We start from the raw sequence: 6573 nt of genomic DNA on the forward strand, positions 1-6573 counted from the left end.
ATATATTCACTAATATCTTGGGTGAGGCTATCGATCCCAGATACAATGGGTGTGCCTTTCAGGGGGGGTAGACCTTTATGCTATTTTGGCAATCCATAAAATGTGGCAATTTGGGGCGAGTGAGGGGATATTAAATACTCATATTCTTTTTCTCCCAGTTACTTTCTGTTCTTAGCTGGCAGAAGAAGATTCTTGAGCTCTTCTGACAATCTATCAGTAGGATCATGTATGAGTTTTTCATAATTGGATGTATCACTCAAGATACGCAGGCACATCTCTCTGTACATTTCACAGTCCAGAATCCCAATATTCTTCCCCTTGTCAGATGGTGTGATTATGATATTCTTGACTCTCTCAATGGAAGTTAGGGCCTTCTTTTCATCATCTGATAGATTTTTTTGGACAATGCGGCCAACTTCATTCTCCATTGTTTCAAAAATATTGATGTATGAGCAGTCACAGTAATTGCTGGCCACTACATGGGAGGTCGGCATAGAGACTTCCGCTCCATATACACAGGGGTAAGTGGCTGGCGCTTGTAACTGCAGGCACAGCTTCCATTGATTTAAATAAGAGCCATACTTGCAGTTACAAGCGCCAGCCACTACACAGAGCTCGTCATGGAGGTTTCTGCTTTGACTTCTGTGTTATTGCGGCGCTGACAGCATGTGCCCGCTCAGCTGATCGGTCGGGATCCCAAGCAGCAGACCCCCAGCCAATCAACTACTGATGACCTATCCTGATGAGTTTGAACCAAATGAATGATGTAGCTGTGTTTGGCATTATAGGACCTCCTTCAGTGTTAACCTGAAATCTACTTTTTTGTTTAGAAAAGCTGTGTCTTAATACAATAAATCAGACGATCTCTTGGGTAACACACCCCATTGTGTTGTAGGAAATGATTTTCTTCGACCTCATACCAACCACATCTAATATGGCACTCACAGTATATCTAAGAGTGCAATTGCACCAACCGAAATTGGGACCTGAACAGGGACACAGATGTCGTATTCACCTTTTCTGGACCTCGAGGGGACTTCTTTTCAGAGATAGACAGGTTATAAGGAGCTCCAACAAGGTAAGAAGCTTTATTCTTACACCTATGTCAGCTGTCCCTCTCTGGAATGATCCTTCCCGTATCTGGGTGAGTTGAAATATTTTAAGTCTGTGTCAAACAAACTATGAAGTAGATATACTGTGTGGTTTTCTATGTTGTCTGTGAAGTAGTGACCTGTTTGTGTAAATGTTGATGTGTGGTTTTCTATATTGTCTTTGAAGGAGTGAATAGATGTTCTGACTGTGTAAGTAATTACTTGGGACTAAGAAAGAGAGTGATTGTTTTTACAGAAAGTACATAATTATCCTGTAGCCCCCAGGAAGTAACCTATAAGAAATCTAGGATTAAAACGCTTTTATGATAGTTGAGAATGACATGGAAACGTGAATGCTCTTTTGATTGTATTACTATTGTTGCTTTGTACATTCTTTTTGTGATTCTGTCACAAAAGCCAAAAAAAAAAGTGTATATTGCTGTTGAAAAAAGAAAACGTTTGCTGTTCGAATGAGATTGTCCAAAATCTGTAAAGGTGAGAGTGCTAATTTAAGAGCAGTGTCGCCCACTTATTTTGGCCAAATACACTATTTTTGAAGACAGGACCGTAAGGTCAGGTCATTGACCGCTCAACACTTTAGAACTGTGTCGCCCATTTTACAGTTGATCAAACGGACTGTTAATTTGGAACAGGACCGTGCCGTAAAGATAGGCTGCTGATCGCTCGACGTTATAGTGAGTTATGTGGAACTCACAGGGAAATGGTAGATAAGGTGATGCTTGTAAAACAGCTAGACTTAGTTAAAGAATGAGAAGGTAAAGGTCTATGTCAGCGGATGTTGAAGAGAGCAGGTATAAGTTCCAAGGGATATTTAAATATTGAAAGATGGAAATGTTTAACAGTGAATAGAAAGGATGGCTTAGGGATAATAGTTGTTTACTGAAATGGTGAATATAAGAAGTATGCAAGTGGAAATTGGGCATATGTTGTGTTGTGTTCTGAGGATTACACAGCATAACAAATAAAAATTAATTTTCTGGTGCCTTAGATATTTAAGCTGATCTTTGCTATACCTGATACGCTGATTCCAAAAATGGTAGTAGTTTTTTTCTATCAGCTATAGTTTTAGAGATATGGCATGTTATTGTTTACATATAAACAAAAGCATTACCTCAATTGATGCACACTTTTTTTTTTTTTTTCAGGTATGCATGCTGTATGCATATATCTCGAGAATGAAAGCTGATAGGAGAAAAGTAAATTCATATTTGAATTCTACGCATCAAATACGTTACAAATCATCTGTAAAATATTTGGCACCAAAGTATGTGTTGGGCTGTGTTATCATTGGATGACCAATACTGGACAAAACACCTCAAACCGCGGTGGGTAAGAGTTTCTCTCACCTTTGTGTTTTTTGCTGTCGGCAGTCCAATGTAAGTACAATCCCAGTTTCTACTTTACATGATAAGCTTATTAGCCTGTGAATGGATAAATAAATGTCCCTGTTGTTTGTGAAGTGTGGATTTGCAGTTTGTAAAGGGGGGCAAGTATATTACACTCTAATGGCCCTTTTACATGGGACGACAGTAAATGACTGCATGACTTGGAATGGGAGGAAATGGTTGAGTCCAGATCCCCCCAGTGAAGTAAGTGATCTTCATTTTGTCTCAGCATACAACCTATTTACAGCTGTATAGTCACACTAGGGGGCCAGACTTTTTTCTGGTTTACATTGTATTTATTATTGCTGAGGCTGGATACCCTGGATTTTCTCTCCCTGCTGCTCTCCTGACCTGATTGGGATTTTACACCTGAGGATTTATAAAAGCTGAAGTGGACCGTTTTGGTGTGGAGTTCTGTCTGTAGATGGACTGCATACCAGACTAGTAAGTCCACCTTGTCCTGGCTTCCTCTCTATGCCTATAGTGTTTCTCCATTTCTGGAGCGCAGATACCTCACCTTGCTGCTTAAGATTCTAATTATGGAAATATGTTTTATTAAATATTATTGGTCAAGTGAAGGTCCTACCCTGATATTAATTATATTTTCGGAATCGGGCAGGCCAGCTGAATAAAACTCATCTAAATTCAGTGAGGTGCAAGCCCCAAAACACTCCCAAATGGCGTACCCGTGTACTTGGCTGTAAATGGGGAATGATAGTTTTTAACAGGTATGTATGCATTTACCACACCTTCTCTAAATGAGGTGTGTTCTGTGAAAACTTTAAAGACTTGCGGGTCAGAGAGATCGGGTGTCAGACCTTTGGAGACATGCCACAGTGTAAGGACTTTCCCGTTTGCTTCCAATGACTCTGCACAATCAGAACCTTGGGCCGAACGTCCCCAATCTGGTATCTTTCTTTATTTCCCCTTTTTATTTTAAGTACTGTCTGTTGTGTATACCTGTAATTCCTTATCTCCACCCTAACATCTTTTTCTGTATATTTTTAGCACTGGTAGTCTTTTTTAGAATAAATTCGCAATTTTTTTTGGCAAACCTTGTCCGTTTCAAAACAAACTATAACACTGAAGATTGTTTTACTAATTCATAAGTCTGGGTTCCAGCTTACCTGAGGAAACAAAAGCTGGTGGTGGCAGCGAGTGTGTGTGGGTATTGTAGAGTGCGGGAGCCATTAGATGGGATGAGGTGGTGATTTGAGCTTTCGTTTAGGATGTGTGCAGAATCCTGGGAAAGCTGGGTACAAACCCACCTGTATTCTAACGACTCTGCACTTGCAATCCTGGTAGAATGATCAATCGAGGCTCTGCAGCGACAAGTGTTCGCAGTGGTGAAAGCACTCGCAATAGTCGATTCGTGACAAATCAGTGATAGAAGCGGGATCGGTCAGGGTCTTCCCATCTCTCCTCTCTCCCATCTGTGACACCCAATATCTAAGAGCGTGATTGCACTAACATAGCCTTAAGAAGCATTTTCACCTAGGTCAAAAATCTGATAAACCTTTCACTTATTCTTTTGAGTTTTAAAAAAATGTACTTAGTTATAAATTTCTTCCAAAAGTTACAACTGAAAATAAGTAATTAAAGGGTTGTCCCATAAAGGGAACCCCTATCCATATGCTCTATTAGGTATCCCCTCTAATCCATTGTCAGGCAAGTGTGAGGACTTTGTGCACAGCAATGCCTGGAGGTGAAGAGAACTCAGAAGCGATTGGTATATATTTTTCTTTTTTTGTCTAGTCGTGGGTATGAATTAATTGTAGGAGTCTTGTTTATGGTCTAAATGATTTAGGTGTGTGGATTTTGTAAGCTGGTGAAGAAAGACGACAATGAATACTCTGCAAAGAGATAAACAGATATTTTTTTTACTGATCCTTTTCTGAAACAAAGCAACAGTGTAACACACACAACAATATGGGATTCTTGTAATTAAACTACAAGTGAAATAGGAGAGTCCTCGTATATCGTCCCATTATGTCTTCTCTAACTGACTCTTCGTCGAAGCTAGTCTGTCCAGTTGACACAGTCTTAGTATAATACCTGATTCTCCTATGATAGATCTGGACTCAGTTGGGATAATCATGATCTGCGACTGTCCTCCCTCTGATGTGGTGCTACCATTTTGTGGCCTGATGCCCTCCCACTTCACGATCTTGACACTTGTCCTGGCACACTGCAGTAGGTATCTTATGTATGATTTCTGTGTCTGCATGCAAGAATTGTGCAGCAATATCTGCCTCCAGCCTTTTACTTACACACACTGCTGTTTTATTACACAGGAAGTACTTCTTCCCGTCCCAGCAAACACCTCTCCTTCCAGAATAGGTGATTTCTCTGTCAGCTACATATTAAGGACCCTTGAGAAGGAAAATGCTACATATGTCTGTTTAGGCTAATCTCTAAAAATTCATCATTTAAGAGTGATTGTCGTCTTAAAAAAAAATGAAACTTTCATTGACCTAATATAAAGACTTCCTTATCTCTGGTTCAAGATTTTCTGAGATAAGTGGTACAAGATGACCTTCTTTGAAAAGAAAAAAATGTTTGCATGGCTCTGTCAGGCCTTGTGAGTAATGCAACTGCTTTTTTTCTCAAAGTTGGTCATATCACGCCACACTGCTGTTTCAATTGAAGAGAAAAATAGTAATATTAGTGTAAGGCCAGGCTAACACGACAATAAGCGTAAAACGCTGAGGGGATCCCGCAGCGTTTTACAATATGTTTACACCTTTGAAGTTGGTCGTGACCTCGCGTACTGCCGGGAATCACTGTCATGCACAGTACACCTTATGTAATTGCATATGTGCGTATATACACACCCAGAGAGAACAATGGGCTCTATCTCACGTATACATGCAGCAAAATAGAACATGTGTTCTTTTTTGTCCTTTGATTAATACGCAATTCCGACACGCTAATGTTTTCGGAACTGCGTAAGGCAATGTAATTGATTGCCTGCGAGTAAGTGTGCATTACACATGTGTACAGAGCTCACGTAATACACGGTAAACATATGCTCGCTTGGCCTTAGTAAAAGAAAAAAAAAATTAACATGTTTTTTTCTTTTCTAGTTTTTGGTGTCCTTTTTAATGACTATTCATCAGCATTGATTTTGATTAAACCACAGATGAAATTCAGAAGATTATAATCTAAATTATTTTAAAAAAGTATACTACACAATGTACAGTATACTTAATTCTTTCCTTTAATATGTATTATATAAGTAAAGATTAGCGAATGTATGACATGTTTTGGTTAGCTGACAAACACTTCATATCACAGAACCACATTTCCTGCATATAAGGGCTCTTTCCCACAAGCGTATATCGGCCAGCCATTTTATACGCTGTAATCTGATGCATCAGACCACATGGCCGTATTCCTGAAACGTAAGAGCACCAGGCCAATATAGCGCCGCGCGTTTTTACGTCGGACCCAAAATATAGTCCTGGAACTATCTTTTGGGCCAGAATACGTCAGGTGCTGCATGGGTTCCTATGGAAGCCCATGGCAGCGGCCGCAGGTGGGAGGGAGTGTAGCAGCGTGGCTGCTAAGCTCCCTCCCTTTGCTCTCCTCCCTGCTTGCAGGCTCACCTCTGCTCTCTTCCCCGCTAGCTCTTTGCAATGGGAGGGGGCGGAACAAGGGCAGAGCTAAGCGCCGTCCCATCCCGCCTCCTCCAATTGCTGGCTGTGGACAAGGGGTGGGACATGGGTGGAGCTCAGCTCCCACTATCTCCCCGCCCCTTGTCCATAGCCATCAATAGGAGAAGGCAGGACTGGATAGCGCTTAGCTCCGCCCCAACCACACCCATTGCAAAGAACGAGCGGGGAGGAGAGCAGAGGTGGGCCTGCGATGGGGAGGGAGAGGAAAGGGGCAACGGCATGGCAGTCTCGACTTATATGTGCCGAGACCCATGCAGTCTGAATGGGCACACAAACGTTTGATTTGTGTGCCCGTTTACCAGTTTTATCTCTCCCAACGTAGCATATATTGGCCGGCCGTGAAAACGGCGGCCGATATATGCTCGTGGGAAAGAAGCCTTAGCCAATGGAAGATGAAAC

Source organism: Eleutherodactylus coqui, chromosome 1 (assembly GCF_035609145.1).
Source record: "Eleutherodactylus coqui strain aEleCoq1 chromosome 1, aEleCoq1.hap1, whole genome shotgun sequence".
In the NCBI taxonomy this organism is placed as follows: domain Eukaryota; kingdom Metazoa; phylum Chordata; class Amphibia; order Anura; family Eleutherodactylidae; genus Eleutherodactylus; species Eleutherodactylus coqui.